This window comes from Rhincodon typus, chromosome 3 (genome assembly GCF_021869965.1).
Source record: "Rhincodon typus isolate 14 chromosome 3, sRhiTyp1.1, whole genome shotgun sequence".
NCBI lineage: Eukaryota > Metazoa > Chordata > Chondrichthyes > Orectolobiformes > Rhincodontidae > Rhincodon > Rhincodon typus.
The window spans coordinates 119946206-119966422 of record NC_063334.1 but is presented as its reverse complement, the minus strand read 5'-3'; positions in this window follow the sequence as shown (position 1 = coordinate 119966422).

Here is a 20217-nt window from a genome sequence, read left to right as displayed (position 1 = left end):
ACTTTAGGCAACTGTGTGCCCCCACGATAACCACCTTACAATTCCCAGCACTCAACCACCCAAACCCCACTGGTCACCTTCATAATGGTTTTTGATGTGAGATAAATAGTATGTAAATTGCTGAAACAAGAAACATGGTGGGGGTGGATGGTTAAATGGCAGGAGTGAGGTCTGCTCGAGGTTTTATTGGAAGCAGAATTGAGAAAAGTTTGATTTTTCCAATTTGGGTTTGGAAATACTCTGGAAAAGCAACATTGCAACGTTCAAAAATCATAAAAAAAAGTTTAGATGAAAAGAAAAGTTGATCATGGATTACAATTCTTGGTTATTAAGCAGCTAACAAGGCAGAAGTGCAAGTGAATTTACAGAAGTAACAACAAGGAAGAGAAATATTTTATAGAATCCCTACCGATGGAGGCCAATCGGACCATCGAGACTGCACCAACCCTCCAAAGAGCATCCTACTCAGACCCATCCGATCTTCATAATGCCACATTCCCCATTGGCTAATCCATCTGGCCTGCATATCCTTGGACTGTGGGAGGAAACTGGAGCACCCAGAGGAAACCCACACAGACACGGGGAGAACATGCAAACTCCACACAGACAGTCACCTGAGTGCAGAATCAAGCCCTGGCCCCTGTGAGGTAAACTACTGTACCATCAAGCTGCCCTATAATATTATCAAAAAGATTGAAGCAAACAACATTGCACTCCGTAAGTCGTAGTCAGCTACAACCTTTTCTCTGCGAGGTGCAAAGAGGGTGTGAGTAATTAAAGGAAAACAGCAGCTTGAACAGAGACTTTGGGATCTGCCAAAAAGAGACTGAGCTCAGAGCATAGTATTTTAAGAGAGCAGATCAGTGCTAAAGTTACAGACCCATTCAGCACCTTTGTTCTGTTAAGGGGTGGTCTGCTGCTTGGTTCTGGACTCCCCGACCATCAGGAACAAACAACCTGACTTTACCCTGTCTAGCCATAGGATCAAGCAGTCATAGAGGAAACAGACCCTTCGGTCCAACTCATCCATGCTCGTCCTAAATTAATCTAGTCAACATTTGGCCCATACCCCTCTAAACCCTTCCTATTCATGTACCCATCAAGATGCCTTTTAAATGTTGTAATTGTACCAGGCTCCACCACTTCCTCTGGCAGCTCATTCCGTACACACACCACCCTCTGCGTGAAAAAGTTACCCCATAGGTCCCTTTTAAATCTTTCCCCTCTCACCTTAAACCTATGCCCTCTAGTTTTAGACTCCCTTACCCTGGGGAAAAGACTTTGACCATTCACCCTATCTATGCCCCTCATGATTTTATAAACTTCTGTAAGGTCCCGCATCAGGCCTCCAACGCTCCAGGGAAAATAGCCCCAGCCTATTCAGCCTCTCCCCTATAGCTCAAACCCTCTAACCCTGGCAACATCTTTATAAATCTTTTCTGAAACCTTTTCAAGTTTAACAACAACTTTCCTGTTGCAGGGAGACCAGAATTGAATGCAGTATTCCAAAAATGGCCTAACCAGTGTCCTGTACAGCCGCAACGTGACCTCTCAAATCCTGTAAGAATTTATAGGTTTCTGTGAGATCCCCCCTCATTATTCAACACTCCAGTGAGTATCGTTCTAACTAACTCAGTCTTTCATGTGCAACACCAAGATTGTGGGAAAGATGAATGAAAATAAACTTCAGTGACGGTGTCGTTCAGAGGGAGTGCTGCACTGTAGACGATGCTGTGTTTCAAATGCATTGCAAACACATGCAAGCCCTGCTTCCTCATCATCTGGACAAGAAAACTCCTTCAACATTAGTCAGAGAAGAGCAGAGATGTTCTCCCTGATGCCTTGCTCCAATGATCCCTCAACAAACACCATTAAAAGCATACTTTTTAAACATGGGAGCCTGTTGTGTGCAGATTAGACCTGTCTTGTTTCCTACATTGCAACAAGTGACTACATTTTAAACATATTTAATTGGTTGTTAAATAAAAAAGCTTTTGGATGTCCAAACATTGTGAAAGGTGCTATGTAAATGCAAGTCTTCCTTTACCTCCTGCAACTCTCTTCTGTTCCAAACCCAAAGTTGTGAGTACTTCATCTTCACACATGAAACATCCTTACCATCCAAATTTTCTGAGTGTTACAACCGAGCAAAGTTTCCAAATTCATTCAAGTTCTGGTGTTCCCTGCTAAGTTCCCAGATGAGAGGGGTTGAACTGGCTCCCCTTTCTTTATTCACTCACCCTCTCAGCTTGTTGCTACAAGGTTAACTTGAAAAAGGACACCTTTCTGTTAGACCTAAATTAACTTGTGTTTTAAAGGAGACAATTTAACCACTCCAAAGATGTTAGATGGATTGGCCATGGGAAATGTGGCACTATGAGGATAGGATGCGTCTCCGTGCAATGGTCTTCAGAGGGTCAGCGTAGACTCAATGGGCCGAATGGCCTCTATCTGTAGGGATTCTATGATATATTCCTGTTTTTTCTGTAAATTCACTTTCACTTCTGTCTTGTTAGCCACTCAATGACCAAGAATTGTAATCCATGGTCACCTTTGCTTTTTCTTTTTCTTTTTCCTTCCTAGTGTGGAAGCAGGCCATTCAGCCCATCGAGTCCACACCAATCCTCTGAAGAGCTTCCCAGGCTTTCTTGATTAACAAAATAAAATTTGTTTATTAATTACTACACACAACACATACACACGGGTTTGTAATAAAGTGAGTCTAAAACGATAAAACAAAAGATGTACAGCACAGTCTTGTCATGAGAAACAGAAAGTTGAACATGTGACCATTGCACTGGAGGATACTGGTAGCATCGATATTGGCAATTGAACAAGCTTTTTTTTGACATTCTTGGTTTTGCAGGTTTATTGAAGTCATTTTGTCTTTCTTTTTTTGTAACTGGCTTGCAGCACCCAGAGTGAGAAGTTACTTTACCCGCAATGCAGGGGTGCCTAGGGGATAGCACTCTGACTGACTTTCACAGCATGCTAACATTTGAAGCCAGGGAAGTGTACATGAGAGTGTTCAGCCCCACTAGTCCACTCCAGTAGAGCTGAAGTTAACTTTTCAACCCCTGTCCTTTTGTATTCTTCAAATGTTCAAACAAAAGCCGTGTCTGCAATTTGAAACATAATCCACAGAAAACAGTCTGCTGTTGAGCATCAACCCCTCATTATATTTGTAGTCACAAATGACCATAGTCCAGTCTGTTTGAGGGTTCTTTGACACCCTTAGGTGTTACATTCCATTTGTCCAACACAGCTTTATTTTTTCACCTTTTTGTCTGTAGCAATTCTAATTAAAAAATCATGTTTTGGAGTTAAGGACTAAACTTACCCGCAGTATGTTCAGTTGTAACATGAGCTGTGGCTTACTCCCTAATAAGATTTGATGGCAGACTCTGAGAATGGCCTGACTGGGGCATGAAACTGCAATCCTGACATTACTCTGACCACTTAGTAATCCTTGAGCAACTGAACTAACCACACTAACCCACAACAAGTCCCTGTTACCAGAGAGAGCTAGGTCAGCAATATTCGGGCAAATCAACATTCACATTATTAATGAATGCTAACAGCATTGCCATACAGAGATGAAAGATGTGAAAGATATATCACGCCCTGATGCTCAAAACTGATCTGCATTAAAACAGCGGTGACGCTTCCACAGTAATTCATTGACACTGAAGTGTTTTTTGAAACCCTGGGGTCAGGAAAGACTCTATATGACTGTAAATAGTACCTCTGTCTCGGTAAATCTCTCCGAGGACATGTATCATCTTTTGGCTTAATGAGAATTGCTTGGCCATTGCTGCTTCACTTATTTACAGTTCTTTGTGTTTGATTAGGCTTGTAGAATTTCTAATCATCTCGGTAAATATGTTCAGCAGTTTGTGTTGAATCACAGAATGGTACAGGGAGATCAGCGCATCGAGCAAGTGTCAATTAGGATTCTTGTGGTGCAGTATTAGTATTCCTGCCTCTGACCGAGAAACTTGAGTTCAAGTCTCCACCAGAAACACCAACATGTCTGAACAGGTGAGTCAAAACAGCTACTTTTGAGGGCTGTTCTGGTGCCATGGTGGAGCAATGTTTTAACATGCTTGGCTGTTCCAATGATTTTATGCACGTTCATGTTTACACTTAATAATACCAAAGAGCATTAATCTCTCCTGACTGCTCCACCAAAAGGTGTCCCGAACCATATCCAAAGTGGTACCTCACCTATCTAAGTAAGTCTGCAGTGTTTTGACCCACTCCTACTAGGTCTGATCTGTCGATGTGTGTGTGTTCCTCATTCCTACCCAATGAAAATCAGACAAAGTTGGAGCTGGCTGCTCCTTTTGACTTGGCAGGAGCCTTCAATGAACCTTGGATGTGCAATTTGGTTATCCCACCCCTCTCAGGCCTCTCCATTTCCAGGACTGTTCATTGCTTTCTAACATTGAGAAAATCTAAACCATTTCATAGCCTTGAATACCTACTCGCTATATTTCAAAGAGGAGAAAACTATTCCTCTTCAGTAAGTTTTGCGTGGACATTTGAGATGCTTGCACTGAGACCACAACCAAGTTTTGATTGAATGCATTACATAAACACAAATCTTTCTTTGAGTGGAGAAAGGGTGACCAACAAGCCTGTGGGTTCACACTTAAGAGAGTAAGAAGATTTGGCGATCCTGTTGCTGCTTTGTACTCTGCAGCATGGGAGAAAACAATATCCAAGTCAGGTCTTTCCACTTCAAAAACAAAAGGGACTGAGAAATTGTCTATCCCCAGGCAACTCACAGGCAACAAGCTTCAAAATTTGGGCCACTGCATTACTTGCAGTGAGCATTTGTTAAGTGCAGCAACTTTTCATTAACCAGCACCTATAGGACCAAGAGTGTGTCAGTTGATGAAATATTCTAGTTGATCAAGAGTTCAACATAATCATTGTGAAAACATACATTGGGTTAAGAAGGCATTTAGCACGCTTGCCTTCATTGCTCAGCCCTTTGGATAAAGGAGCTGGGACGTCATGTTGCAGTTGTACAGGACATTGGTGAGGCCTCTTCTGGAGTATTGTGTCCAGTTCTGGTCACCCAGCTCTCAGAAGGAGATTATTAAACTGGAGAGGTTTCAGAAAAGATTTACCAGGATGTTGCCAGGTATGGAAGGTTAGATCATAAAGAAAGGCTGGATAGGCTGGGACTTTTTTCACTGGAGCATAGGAGGTTGAGAGGAGACCTTATAGAAGTTTATAAAATAACGAGGGGTATTGATAGGGTTAATGGTAGTTGTCTTTTCCCTAGGATGGGGGATTTCAAGACTAGGGGGCACATTTTTAAGGTGAAAGAAGACAGATTTAAAGAAGATATGAGGGACAATTTTTTACACAGAGGGTGGTTCGCATGTGGCATGAACTTCCTGAGGGAGTGGTGGATGTGTGTACACTTACAGCGTTTAACAGGCTTTTGGATAAGCACATGGATAGGAAAGGTTTGGTGTGATATGGGCCAAGAACAAAAAGATGGGACTAGTTTAGTTCAGGATTATGATCGGCATGGACTGGTTGGACGAAAAGATCTGTTTCCGTGCTGTATGACTCTATGGCTCTAAATGTAATTCAGGAGGTATACACATCACTGTTATACTTTATTTACAGAATATTTTATTTAAATAATAATGCAACTTTGGCTTAAATGGAACTTACTGCCAGAGAGCCTTCTCCCTTGCGTCCTCAACTGAACATTACGGTCGATCATAGGTATTTGAGGAGAAATTGACTCAAAATTGAATCAACTGTTGATATTTCATGTGGCCATTCAATTGAACAAGAATATTTACATTGAGGTAGATAAATTAAAAGACTGTAACAATTGGATGGAATAAAACAGTGAACTTTGCGATATTTGAGGTATGTAATTTTTGCTGACTTATCACGATTGTCATTTCATAAGGTGCCGGTTCAAACAAAATTTGCTGTATTTGAATCAGAAGATAAGGAAAACAGGAGGGGAGGAAGATTGGAAGAAGAAGACAGAAAGAAAAGAAGAGGAAAGATAGAGAGATCATGGTCACGAGAGAGCACGGTTTTCAGGAGATGAGCGAATAATGCTACAACGTTGCACACCTATACTTTCAGGATATGATCTATTAAAACTGGTTGTGATGGTTGCTAATTGGATTGAGAGACAGCAAAGTGCTTAAAATGCAAAGACACTTCAAGATGAGGTAAGAAAACAGAGGAATCTCCTTCTGGCATTATGAAAAAAAACAGACTTCTAACAATCCAAATCCTCCCCACCACTGAAATCTATCACAGTCTCGGGAAGACATTGACAAAGGTGGAAGACTGGACCTGGACAGTATGGCTACCATAGTCTCGTTGAAAAATAAACCTCTTGGATATAGATAGGAACCAATACTTCAAGGGGATTCTGAAAGCTCAGGGAGATTACTTGGCAGCCTTCCTGCTCCTATGATGCTGCTTGGCCTGCTGTGTTCATCCAGCTCTACACCGTGTTATCTCAGATTCTCCAGCATCTGTAGTTCCTACTATCCCCTTACTGAGAGTGGAGCTGTTTTCTGTACATCTTTCACTCTCAAAGAAAGTGGCTTGTTTCCAACAGGAATGACAGAGAAGAAGTATCGGGCAGTGTGGAACTCTAGAACAAACAAAACCTTCGCTCTTGCTGACTACACTCAAGGGAAACAAAGAATCTACTTCAGCAACAGAAACAGAAATTGTTGGAGAAACTCAGCAGATCTGGCAGCATCTGTGGGAAGAAAGCGGAGTTAACATTTTGAGCCCAGTGACTCTTCATCAGAATCCAGTTCAGGCTCTGCTTTAAACCTGACAGCTCAAAGATAATCAGAGGACTCTGAGCCGTTACTTTTTTAAAATTTCTCATTCTGTCCACACTGTTCACTCTTAATCTTGTAGCTGTGTGTGAGGACACAAATAATTTCTAAACTAAAAATTACAAGTTAATTTTAATTCCTGGACTGCAGTGAGACCTGAACTGTGTGTCAGAGATGTATCGGGATGTGAGAGAAACCTGACCAGTGATGACTCCACCACGTTGTCTCAATTCAATGGGAGAGGCAGTGGACAGAAACTCATGTACTTCTTGAAGCCATTTCCACAAGGATGTAGGCAAAACTCCTGCAAAACCATTTTTGATGAATTGGAGACGGTGCCCAGATAGTTGAAATTCATCTCCCTCACCAGGTCTTGTATTCCCAACTTCAAATGGTCAGCAGTCCAGGGGAAGGCAAAGATCTTAGTAGGATAATAGTTCGGCACAACATTGTGGGCCGAAGGGCCTGTACTGTGCTTTACTGTTCTATGTTCTATGTCTGTGTTTAAAGATAGTCTGAAGCTCTCCCTGAGTAACAGCAGAGTTGACATGAATGAATGGGAAGAGTTCGCTATCTATCGTGTTATGGGCAAGACCAGACCCTCCAAAATATTTTAGGAAGGTAGCCTAGACCCTAATTTCTTCTTAGTTTAAAGGCAAATGTGAAGTGCCATGTTCCAGATGCAATGCGCTTGGTCAAAGCACTCAACATCAAGCAAAACACAATTTATTTAAACTCTATAGTAAAAATACAACTGAAAGGAAGAGGAATTTAGAATAACTTAACTCTATTGGGAAACTTAGCAGAATAATAGATACAGTAACTATTACTAATTAACTGTTTCAGTATAGTAACACCCCGTTAAACACATCCTTTGGCTTGGATAGAGAATTGGCTGACTGACTGAAATCAGAGGCTTGGGGTAAATCAGTCCTTCTCTAGATGGGAAACTGTAACTAGTGGTATCTCAGTCCTCAACTATTTACAATCTATATAAATGATCTGCAAGCAGGGACAGAGTGTAACATAGCAAAACTCGCGGATGATATTAAAATACATGGGAAAGCAAGATGTGACGAGGAGGTAAAGAGTTTACAGATGGATATTGACAGGCTAGGAGAATGGGCCAGAATCTGGTAGATGGGGTTTAATGTGTATAACTGTGAGGTTGTCCATTTTTGGCTGGAAAAATAAAAGGCCAAATTATTATTTAAATGGGAAGCAGATTCAAAGTGCGTCAGTGCAGAGGGATATGGGCATCTTTGTGCATGAATCACAGAAAGTGTGTCTGCAGATGCAGCATATAATAAGAAAGGCAAATGGAATCCTGGCATTCATTGCAAAAGGACTGGATTAAAGAACTGAAAATGTATTGTTACAATTATATATGGTTTTGGTGAGACCACATCTTGAATGTTATATCCAGTTTTGGTCTTCTTACTTGAGGAAGGATGAAGTGCACTAGAGGCAGTTCAGAAGAGATTCACCAGATTGATTCCAGGGATGAACGGGCTGTCATACAAGCAGCACTTGAAAAGCTTCGGCTTGTACTCACTGGAGTTCAGAAGAATTTTTTTTTTCCTTTATTCATTCACAGGATGAGGGTGTTGCTGGCTAGGCAGCATTTATTGCCCAGAGTCAACCACATTGCTGTGGTTCTGGAGTCACATATACACTGGAAATGGCAGTTTCCTTCACTAAAGGACATTCGTGAACCAGATGGATTTTTCCCAACAGTCAGCAATGGATTCATGGTCATCATTAGATTCTTAATTCCAGGTATTTATTGAATTCAAATTCCACCATCTGCATGGCAGGATTCAAACCTGAGTCCCCAGAACACTATCTGGGTCTCTGGATTAACAGTCCAGTGATAATACTACTGAGCCATCACCTCCCCCATAATGAGAGGGGATCTGATTAAGGTATATAAAATACTAAAGGGAAGTTGAACAGATGATCTCCATTGTGGGACATTCTCGAACAAGAGTTTATAGATATAAACTGTGAGGAGGTAGCTTCAAAACTGAGATGAGCAGAAACGACTTCTCTCAGGGTTGCGAATCTGTGGAACTCATTGCCCCAGAGTGCAATGGAGGCAGAATCAATCAATAGATTTGAGAAAGAAATAGATATGTTACTGATGGAAAGTAGGATGAAGGGCTATGTGGAGCAGGCAGGCGAGGCAGGGGGCAATGGCATAGTGGTATTATCACTGGACTGTTAATCTGAAGGCCCAGATAATGTTCTGGGGACCTGGGTTTGAATCTCGCCATGGCAGATGTTGAAATTTGAATTCAGTAAATATCTGGAATTAGGAATCTAATGTGACCATCCATTGCCAATTGTTGGGGGAAAACCCATCTGGTTCACTAATGTCCTTTAGGAAAGGTAACTGCCATCCTTACCTGGTCTGGCCTAAAATGTGACTCCAGACCCACAGCAATGTGGTTGAATCATAACTACCCTCTGGACAATTAGGGATGAGCAATAAATGCTGGCCTGGCTAGCGGTGTCCTCAACCTGTGAATGAATAAAGGAAAAAATTTGAGTTGAGGCCAGGATAAGATCCACCATGATCATGTTAAATGGCAAAGTGTTCTCAAAGGGGCTGAATTGCCTCCTCCCGCTCCCTTTATTCCCCAAAAGAACCAGACAGATTTTTAACAGCAATCATTAAACGGTCACCAATTACACTAGCTTCTGGATTTCCAGATTATTTTGTTGATTCAAACTTCACCACCTGCCATGGTGGGATTTGAACTCATGCTCCCCAAGCATTAAGGCAGAGAATCAGGATTACTAGGCCCAGTGACAACTAACAAAATGGGTGAACAGACAGCTGGAGCTAGGGTTATAGAGTCTTATAGTCATACAGCATAGAGACAGACCCATCAGTCTAAACAGTCCATGTCGACCATAATCCCAAACTAAACTAGTCCCACCTGCCTGTCCTTGGCCTATATCCCTCCAAACCTTTTCTATTCATGTATTTATCTAAATGTCTTTTAAACATTGTAACTGTACCTGTATCCACCACTTTCACTGGAAATTCATTCCACACACATTCCACTCTCTGTGTAAAAAAAAGTTGCCCCTCATGTCCTTTTTAAATCTCCTCTCATCTTAAAAAAATATGTCGCCTGGTTTTGAACTCCCCTACTGTAGGAGAAAGACCCACGTCGTTCACCTTATCTATATCCCTGATGGTTTTATAAAACACTACAAGGTCATCCCTCAACCTCGTATGCTTCCCAGCCTCTCCTTATAACTCAAATCCTCCATTCCTGGTAACATCCTGGTAAACCATTTCTGAACCCTGTCCAGTTTAATAATATCCTTCCGATTGCAGGGGAGCCAGAATTGTACACAATACTCCAGAAGTGGCCTCATCAATGTCCTGCACAACCTCAACATGAAGTCCCAACTTCAATGCTCAAAGGTCTGAGCAATGGAGTACAATGTTGATAAGTGTGAGGTCATCCATTTTGGTAGGAATAACAGCAAAATGGACCATGTTTTAAATGGTAAAAAATTGCTGCACACTGCTGTGCAGAGGGACTTGGGTGTCCTTGTGCATGAATCGCTAAAAGTAGGATTGCAGGTGCAGCAGGTAATTAAAAAGACAAATGGAATTTTGTCTGTCATTGCTCGAGGGATGAAGTTTAAGAACAGGGAGGCTATGCTGCAGCTGTATAGAACAGAGAACAGAGAACAAAGAACAACGAAAATTACAGCACAGGAACAGGCCCTTTGGCCCTCCAAGCCTGCGCCAATCCAGATCCTCTATCTAAACCAGTCGCCTATTTTCCAAGGATCTGTATCCTTCTGCTCCCTGCACATTCATGTATCTGTATAGATACATCTTAAATGACACTATCGTGCCCGCCTCTACCACCTCCGCTGGCAACGCATTCCAGGCACCCACCACCCTCTGCGTAAAGAACTTTTCACGCATATCTCCCTTAAACTTTTCCCCTCTCACCTTGAAATCGTGACCCCTAGTAAATGAGTCCCCCACTCTGGGAAAAAGCTTCTTGCTATCCACCCTGTCTATACCCCTCATGATTTTGTAGAGCTCAATCAGGTCCCCCCTCAATCTCCATCTTTCTAATGTAAATAATTCTAATCTACTCAAACTCTCTTCATAGCTCGCACCCTCCATACCAGACAACATCCTGGTGAACCTCCTCTGCACCCAAATTCTCCAAAGCATCCACATCCTTTTGGTAATGTGGCGACCAGAACTGTACACAGTATTCCAAATGTGGTCGAACCAAAGTGCTATACAACTGTAACATGACCTGCCAACTCTTGTACTCAATACCCCGTCTGATGAATGAAAGCATGCAGTATGCCTTCTTGACCACTCTATTGACCTGCGTTGCTACCTTCAGGGTACAATGGACCTGAACACCCAGATCTCTCTGTGCATCAATTTTCCCCAGGGCATTTCCATTTACCGTATAGTTCGCTCTTGAATTGGATCTTCCAAAATGTATCACCTCGCATTTGCCTGGATTGAACTCCATCTGCCATTTCTCCGCTCAACTCTCCAATCTATCTATATTCTGCTGCATTCTCCAACAGTCCCCTTCACTTTCTGCTACTCCACCAATCTTAGTGTCATCTGCAAACTTGCTAATCAGACCATCTATACCTTCCTCCAGATCATTTATGTATATCACAAACAACAGTGGTCCCAACACGGATCCCTGTGGAACACCAATGGTCACAGTTCTCCATTTTGAGAAATTCCCTTCCACTACAACTCTCTGTCTCCTGTTGCCCAGCCAGTTCTCTATCCGTCTAGCTAGTACACCCTGGACCCCATGTGACTTCACTTTCTCCATCAGCCTACCATGGGGAACCTTATCAAACGCCTTACTGAAGTCCATGTATATGACATCTACAGCCCTTCCCTCATCTATCAACTATGTCACTTCAAAGAATTCTATCAAGTTAGTAAGACATGACCTTCCCTGCACAAAACCATGCTGCCTATCACTAATCAGCCCATTTTCTTCCAAATGCAAATAGATCCTATCCCTCAGTATCTTCTCCAGCAACTTCCCCACCACTGACATCAGGCTCACCGGTCTATAATTTCCTGGATTATCCTTACTACCCTTCTTAAACAAGGGGACAACTTTAGCAATTCTCCAGTTCTCTAGGACCTCACCCGTGCTCAAGGATGCTGCATAGATTCTTGTGAATAGGGTCCTGGTGAGGCCACACCTGGAGTACTGTGTGCAGTTTTGGTCTCCTTACTTCAGAAGAGATATACTAGCACTGGAGGGGGTGCAGAGGAGATTCACTCGGTTGATTCCAGAGTTGAGAGGGTTGGATTATGAGGATAGACTGAGTAGACTGGGATTATACTCATTGGAATTCAGAAGAATGAGGGGAAATCTTCTAGAAACATATGAGATTATGAAGGGAATAGATAAGGTGGAGGCAGGGAGGTTGTTTCCGCTAGCAGGTGAAACTAATACTGGAGGGCATTGCCTCAAAATAAAGGGAAACAGATGTAGGACTGAGGTCAGGAGGAACTTCTTCACCCAAAGGGTTGTGAATCTGTGGAATTCCCTGCCCAGTGAAGCGGTTGAAGCTACCTCACTGAATGTTTTTAAGGCAAGGCTAGATAAATTTTTGAACAGTAAAGGAATTAAGTGTCATGGTGTGTGGGTGGGTAAGTGGAGCTGCCATGATCTTATTGAATGGTGGGGCAGGCTCGAGGGGCTGGATGGCCTACTCCTGCTCTTATGTTCTTATGTTCAATGAAGGCAAGCGTGCTAAACGCCTTCTAAATCACCCTGTCTACCTGTGACACAAATTTCAAAAAATTATGTACCTGAACCCTTAGGTCTCTCTGTTTTGAAACACTACCCAGGGCCCTACCATTAATTGTATAAGCCTTGCCCTTGTTTGTTTTACCAAAATGCAATCCCTCACACTTATTCAAATTAAACTCCATCTGCCACTCCTCAGCCCATTGACCTAAGTTGTTCACCTTTGTGCAGAGAAGGTTAAGGAAAGATTTAATACTGGTATTCGAAATCCTGAACTCATTCCATAAAGAACAAAATGTTTTTTAAAAAGTAATAGGAACTGTTCCCATTGAATGAGTTGGCTCGGTGAATACTTGTAAATAGCTGAGTTTTGCAGGAACGAGTTGGATTAGGATGGAGCTGCCTCAGGCATAATAGGCCAAATGGCATTCTTCAATGCTGTGATATTCTGTGCGAAGGACATGACTCAGCTTTGGAACAGAGTTACGATAAACGCAAGATATCCTTGGCTGCTTTGTTCTGCCATTTCCCAATGAAACCTTTGAATTAAAAGGTGGATTTGGAATCAGTCTCAGGTTACTGCAGCTGCTTCCGGACTGGAATTGTTTCCCAAGAAATACAATGCACATACTCCCAGGGCATGCTGAGTTCTACTCCTCCAATTAAGCTTGACACAAGCGTTCTCTTCTGTTTGCACCATGGGGTGCCAGACAGATGAAACTATGCAAAGAAATCTAATTGAGGTAACTGGAGTCTTGGCTCATCCACTCTGAAAGCCATCAGCACAGCATATTCTGCCATGCATAAAGAAACACTTCACACAGAATGTTAACATGCCTGCCGAAACTGATGGTTCTTTTTTGAAGCAAATACTCTTAAATTTTTCTTGGATGCAAAGGGAACTATTACATTGCATTTATTAACAGCTTGAAGGATCTTTCAGTGAGAAGACAAGTTCACTGAGATAAGTATTCCATGCAGAGTTTCTGTTCAACATATTTCTGCAAACTGGCCACATTTAAAACTGTGCTAATTTATTCGATTTTGCAGAAGTTGCCTTTGTCCATCATTCCCAGTTCTTGCTGACCTACTCTGGCTCCCAGTCCCAGGGGGAATTCATTCCGGTCTTGCCCCCTCCCTTTTTCTGTAATTTCACAGACTTTCATGAATTTTGCGCTCCTCGACTATTGCCTCTCACATACCCCCGATTTTAATCACTCTGCTATTGGCGGCTGTGCCTTCAGCCCCTAGTGCCTTTTTCTCTGGAATTCCCTCCCTAGTATTACTATGAGGGACAAACCTCTCTAGACTTAGATGACATAGATGAGGGAAAGCTGACTGCTTTAGTTGATGTTACAAGGGCTAAGGAGCATAGATATAAGACCTTGGGCAAGCGATGCAGGCAGAATATAAGGATGAAGTGAGGTGTAATGATGTGGAACTCACTGCCCACAGTGGGGGTGAAAATAGAGACTATCAATAATTTCAGAAAGGGAATAATCCTGTAGGGATAGGGTGGGGGAGTGGGACTGACTTTATTTACTGTCTGTGCAGAGCTGACATAGCCTCAATGGGCCAAAAATATCTCTGATAGTGCCATATATCTGACTAAGGATAAGATTGCACAAGAGAGGGTGCAGGGTGGATGCACCAGATTGTTGCACAGTCTGGCGTGATTCAGCTCTGAAGAGCGATGAGATAGACTGGGGTTGTTTTCCTTCGAGCGGAGAAGGCTGAGGGTCAATCTGATTGAGGTGTACATAGTTCTGAGGGCCATGGACAGAATAGGTGGGGAGAAACATTTCTGAGGAGCATAGGTAGAAAATGTTTCCTTGGTAGAGGCAACATTAAACAGGGAAGGTATGGTAACAACCCTTAAGACATTTGAGAAATACTTAGATGAGTTATTGCATTAGTTAGGCCTCATTTGGAACATTGTGTGCGGCACTGGTTGCCATGCAACCAGAAGGACGTGAACTTTTTCTGGCAGCTCCTGTGTGAAAAGGTTGTCCTGATGGGCTGAAAGGACTTTTCCAATGCTGTAAAAACTCTATGACCCTAAGGCTTTGTGGCATAAAATATGTATTTCATAGAAACAGGCCGTTCAACCCAAACAATGCGTTTTCTGCTCAAGAGTGTAATCAGTGTCTTTGACAGCATTTGGATGTCCTCCACCACCTTATGTTGCTTCTGGATTGTAGTGACTGGTATATGGTAGGAAATTGACACAGCACAGCAAGACCCGACATGCAACAGCAAGACAAGTTATTCAATTATATTTTCTCTCTTATGGGTTCCGAGATCATCTACAAGGTGCACTGTAGAAAATCGTCTCCATGACCTTACAATACAGCATCCTCTCCCAACATGAAGGACAAGAGCAGCAAACACATGGGATTACTGCCACTGCCTGTAGTTTGGCTTTGGAGGGAAACAGTGTAGGTTTACAAGAATGAGACTTTGATTTCAAGGCTTCAACTACAAGGAGAGATTCAGACAAATCATGCCTGTTCTCTGTGGAATTTGGAAGGTTAAGGGATGTTCTGATCGAAGGCTTCAAGGCATTAACAGGAAAAGACAAGGTGGATAAGGATAAAACAAAGAACTGCAGACGCTGGAAATCTGAAACAAAAATAGAAATTGCTGGAGAAACACAGCAGTTCTGGCAGCATCTGTGGAGAGAAATCAGAGTCAGTGTTTTGCGCTGACTGACTCTTCTTCAGAATACCTCAGAGTTCTGAAGAAGGGTCACTGCACCCGAATCATTGTGTAAAGAAAGACAGACTATTTCCACTGGTTAGAGGTTCTGGAGCCGGGAAATAAAGCCTAAAAATTAGGGCCATATCATTCAGGAGAGATGTTGGGAAGCACTTCTACACACAAAGGGTGGTAGAGATTTGGAACTCTCTTCCACAAACGACAGTGGATGCTGGATAAGTTGTTTATTTTAAATCTAAGATAGATAAATATTTGTTAAGCAAAGATATTAAGGGATATAGGCCAAAGGCAGATGTATGAAGTTAGGTTACAGATCAGGGCAATTAGGGATGGGCAATTAATGCTGCCTAGCCAGAGATGTCCATATCCCATGAACAAGTTAAAAAAAAAAGATATTATACATAAGGAAATTAAGTGTTAAAGAAAAAGGACAGGTAAATAGAGTTCAGGAACAACTCAACCATGATCTGAACTGAATGGCATAACAGAGTTGAAGGGTTGATTAAAAACCAAAAGAACTGCGGATGCTGTAAATCAGGAACGAAAACAGAAGTTGCTGGAAAAACTCAGCAGGTCTGGCAGCATCTGTGAAGAAAAAAAAAGTGTTAACGTTTCGGGTTCAGTGACCCTTCCTCAGAACTGGGGTTCTCAGTCACACACAGGCACACGGAACCGATCAGTTCTGAGGAAGGGTCACTGGACCCGAAACGTTAACTCTGATTTTTTTCTTTCACAGATGCTTCCAGACCTGCTGAGCTTTTCCAGCAACTTCTGTTTTCATTCTTCAAATGCTGAATGACTTACTGCTCCTCCTAGTGATAGCTGTGCTGGTTGATGGAAAAGCGATGGCCTGGAAAATTTCCCCTGGTCTTCTATGCCATGGGATCTTTGATGCCCTTAGAGAGGGTGTAATTAATTGAGGAACTGTGCCTCTCACTGCGCTGTGCTGAAGTGTGAGGCTGCATATGTCTCGAGTTCAGCTTGATCTTATAGTTTCTAACCCAGGGAGAGAGGAACTACCACTGAGTCAAGCCCATTATTTTCTCTGCATATGATTATCATTAATTGTTTGTTACCATTCTGAGTTGTCTTCTGATTTGGATGATGGACACGACTGCTGAATGCTTCTAAATCACTTATCACCGTTCCAGACTGCAAACATCTAACATTATCACCATAGAGGTAAAAAAAATTCATATGCGTCTGGAACCTTCAATTGTTCACTTATTTTTAATTCATGCCTGGAAATGGCAGAGCCAGTATTGTTGGCCCATCATTAATGGCTCTTGAGATAGCTATTTTCTTGTCCCATTGGTGAATGCATTTCCACAGATAGGGAATGGCTACAATACTTTACTCAGGGAGCTGGTTTTAGCCACGATGTTTCCAACTTGTAAGTTGCAAATGAATGCCACACACACGCTCGCTGACACCACCGTAATGGAACTGGTATCTAACAACGACGAGTCAAAATACAGAAGGGAGACAGAGGGCTTGGTGACGCGGTGCAATGAAAATAATCTGTCTCTCAACGTCAGCAAAACTAAAGAACTGATCATCAACTTCAGAAATTAAGGAGAACACACCCCCATCTACATCAACGGAACTGAGGTTGAGAGAGCGAACAGCATCAAGTTCCTCGGAGTGACGATAACCAACAACCTGTCCTGGACTGTGGGAGGAAACCGGAGCATCCAGAGGAAACCCACACAGACACGAGGAGAATGTGCAAACTCCATACAGACAGTCACCCAAGGGTGGAATTGAGCCAGGGTCCCTGGCGCTGTGAGGCAGCGGCGCTAACTACTGAGCCACCGTGCCGCCTTTAGTGATGTTATTGAGGGATAAATACTGGCCAGGACACAGGTCATTTACATGTATCTGAAAGGGGAGATGAGACCTCAGGAAACTGTTTGGATGAAGTTTTAATTGTGGCATCCATTCCCAACAGTGCAGTTGAAGGTGACTGCACCTTGTTTTGGCTTGCTGGATGCCAGTTCCCACCTGATCCTAATGAAAATTTGATCTGTTGAATGTGACTGGCACAGCTATTCAATGCTGAACCCACGATCAGCTGACAATGCAGCGTGGTCAAGTATCACATCCACATCCCAGCTGAAACATTCACTCCACAACTCCATTTGCAATAACTTTATCAAGGACACGAAAGTGGCATTTCCTTTTCAGATTTAAATTTCACTTGTCAATGTTCCACATTTCATGGGTTTCACTTTCTTCATGATTCAATCATGATCATTATTTGAGACTAAGATTAGTCAGAGAATTAATGATGTTAACATGTCTTGTGGTTGTTACACATTGATGGTTACAGGAGAGTTAGGGACATTCCCTTTATTGTGGAAGAGCAATGATATGTTTTTGCATTTAGTCTTTAGTGAATGTCTGTGCTGGTGTCCTGTGTTGGACTCCCCTCTCAGTGGGACATTGGTGAAGATCTGGGCTGAGTCAGCGCTTTGTTCCATACACGAGAAAGGACAATATCTGAGCTCACACTGAGTAGGCACAATTGAAATGTTGTAGGTGAACTCAAAGTATTGGAGAATAGAAGAGAATATTAGTCACTGTCACATGTACCCCATTGTAGGAATACAATGAAAAGCTTTTACAAAATCTACCTCTTATGGCGACATCTTAGGTACAAATACCTAGGTACCAATCTTGGGTACAGCAGAGGGATAAAAGTAGATGCATTACTTACAGAGTTTAAAAAATAAGTTGGAAATAGGACATCATTAAAGGATTGACATTACAGTCAGAAAGAATTTCAAACAGACGTGACAGTGTAACGGCTCAGCACAGGGCTCTGCACATTGACCGCCCATGCCAGGCCCCAGTCCAACAGCTGTCCCCGCTCCGCTGCAAGCTCCAAACCGGCACTCAGCTGATCCAAGGTAAGTGCCAGGACTGCCTCCCCCCTCACCAGTCTCTATAGAAGACTCTACTCAACAACACCCTGAAATTGATTAAATTGGACAGTTGTAGCACCATCATTTAGAATCACAGAATCCCTACAGTGTGGAAAGAGGCCATTCAGCCCATTGAGTTCGCAACAACCCTCAAAAGAGCATCCCACCCATACAATCCCTGTAACCCTGCATTTCTCATAGCTCACCCACCTAGCCTGCACATCCATGGACATAAGGGCAATTTAGCACAGCTAATCCAATTAACCTGCACACTGTGAGCAATTTAGCACAACCAATCCACCTAAGCTTCAGACCTTGGGAGGAAACCCTTGCAGACACGGGGAGAATGTGCAAACTCCACACAGACAGTCGCCCGAGGATGGAATTGAACCCAGGTCCCTGGCGCTGTGAGGCTGCAGTGCTAACCACTGAGCCATTATTAGATCACTCATTCCCTTACCTTGTCCAGTTGTTCCAACCTATCCCCACTCTAAGTAGGACTCCAACATTTACCTCTTCCAATCCTCCATGCTCCTGACCCCACTCACCACTGACTCACCATTGCTAGTGCCAAGTGCCATGTGGGCTGCCATTATGCTCCTTCAACTGCTAACTTCAACAACAAACGCACAAAACTGACTTCAACCGGGTGCTACGTGGATTCATGGGCACTGCTGACTTTATCCTAAAGATAGGATGTAATTTTTTCTTCAATAGCTGTGCTCATGGTGCGCATTAAATGACAAGCAGAAACACACCACAGGCTGGTGTGAGGTGAGACATTTTCTATTATATCAGTGGCAGGTGGGCAAGCATTTGTTTCCCATTGCTTATGGGTTTAATTAAGAGTCAACCACATTGCTGTGGGTCTGGAGTCACATGTAGGCCAGACCAGGTAAGGATGGCAATTTCCTTCCCTAAAGGACATTAGTGAACCAGATGGTAGGAACTGCCGATTCTGAAGAAGGGTCCAGACCCGAAACCTCAGCTTTCCTGCTCCTCTGATCCTGCTTGGCCTGCTGTGTTCATCCAGCTCGTGAACCAGATGGGTTTTTTGCAACAATTGACACCATTTCTGCCATCATCATTAGACCGCTATCTCGAGGTTTTCATTGAATTCAAATCCTATCACCTGCGATGGTGACATTCAACCCTAGTTCTCTACTTAATAGTCTAGCAATAAATATTTCTAAGCCATTGTCTCTCCATGTTACAAGATGCCTCTGGAAATGCCTTCAGGAAGGCCATTCAGTCACACATACTATTCCCCTTTTGAAAGATGGGATCTCCAAAAGCACAGTGCTCCCTCAATGTGGCACTGGGAGAGTTAGCCTGGACGATGCAGGCAAATTGATTCTAGGTCTCTAAAGCAGCCACTGCGCAGCAGCAAACATCTTCCCCCATTACCCTGACTGGAGACAACACTCATATCATTCACAGTTTATCCTTCTCCTCCCCAAGAGGTTTCTTTTGTGCATACCATAGCTGTGTGTGTGTCTCTGTGTGTGTGTGTGCGTGTGTATGTCTGTGTGTGTGTGTGTGTGTGTCTGTGTGTGTGTGAGAGAGACCATGTGTGAGAGACACTGTGTATGTGTGTGTGTGTGAGAGAGGGAGAGAGAGAGAGAGACACTGTGTGAGAGGGACTGTGTGTCTGTGTGTGTGTGTGTGTGTGTCTGTGTGTGTGTGTGTATGTGTGTGTGTGTGCGCGTGTGTTTGGGAGAGAGGGACTCTCTGTGTGTGTGTGTGTGTGTGTATGTGTGAGAGGGACTGTGTGTGTGTGTGTGTGTGTGTGTGTGTGTGTGTGTGTGAGAGAGTGAGTGTGTGTGTGTGTGTGTGTGTGTGTGTGTGTGTGTGTGTGTGTGTGTGTGTGTGTGTGTGTGTGTGTGTGTGTGTGTGTGTGTGTGTGTGTGTGTGTGTGTGTGTGTGTGTGTG